This window comes from Echinops telfairi, unplaced genomic scaffold (assembly GCF_000313985.2).
Source record: "Echinops telfairi isolate 266 unplaced genomic scaffold, ASM31398v2 ScPeMD7_2291;HRSCAF=2852, whole genome shotgun sequence".
NCBI lineage: Eukaryota > Metazoa > Chordata > Mammalia > Afrosoricida > Tenrecidae > Echinops > Echinops telfairi.
Window position 1 is genome coordinate 25,387,898 of NW_022106189.1, and position 1,225 is coordinate 25,389,122.

The window sequence follows — 1,225 nt, forward strand, 5'->3', positions numbered from 1 at the left end:
AAGAGGAATTTACAGACTGGTATGAGACATATGGGCTAATATCAGACTTGTGGGCTTGATCTGGACTGGACTGGGATGTTTCTTAATGTGCAATTGATCTTGTATATAAAGCTCTTTCTTATACACATGAGTGTCTCTGGATTTGTTTCTGTAGTCAACCCGGACTAACACAACCTTTTTGGCTATGGAGACAGGAGCTAAACTCTTCTATAATTTGATCATTAATATCTATAGATGATCTGAGTTACCAGAAAACCTTTGGATTCCATGTCTACATACCTTATTTCCAGGACATTGTTATGCAGTAAAGGGAAATGCATATTTCCCTGTCCAGCACATTTGTTAAGGATTAAAACAAGATACAGAAGACTCTCATATAATAAACGGTTATGTTCAGTTGCTGTCAAGCTAATTATGACCCTGGTGGCCCTACCTGTACAGACTAGCACTGCTCCACAGTGTTTTCAAGTCTGCGAACTGAGGAAACGGATTGCCTGGTCTCTGGTCTGAATAGGTCTGAACTCAAACCCTTTAACTAGTAGTTGATCACTTAATTATTTGAGCCACGCTGAGATGCCCAGATTCCAAATAATCTTCAGTGAAAGTTAAAATAAAAAGAAAAGACATGCCTGAGGAACTAGTATGGTTCCCGTGGGTGGCCTAAATTTGTTTTGTATTGTGTTGGGACCCTGAAAAATGAACACAGAAGGTATACATACAAAACAAGTATATATATATAGTTAAAAATTGTTGCTGAGGGAAGAAATGACTGATCTCTACTTAGTATCCTTTATCTCTGTGTGGACTAGAGAGAGAGAATTAATAGAATTCAAACCATGCCATCCAATGATCAAGTAAATACATGGTGCCAGGAACTCATGCTTGCTTGTTCCTCTCTATAGTTCAAAGGATTTGTAATAAGTGAACATGTATATATATATATATATAAACTTAGTCACATTGAGGACAATTTATATTAAAAATACCTTGTTTATACAATATTTCTTTTACTATATTTATCTTTTACTATATGTTTATATATATTTACTTTATATATCTTATATTATGTATACATATGGTATTGTGTATATACATTTGATAAAATTTGAGCAATATACTATATATATAGTATATATCAAACTAAATTTGAGCAATATACTACATATATAGTACATTGATCAAATTTTCTCAGAATGGAAGACTACATTGATTGTAAGGTGAGAAA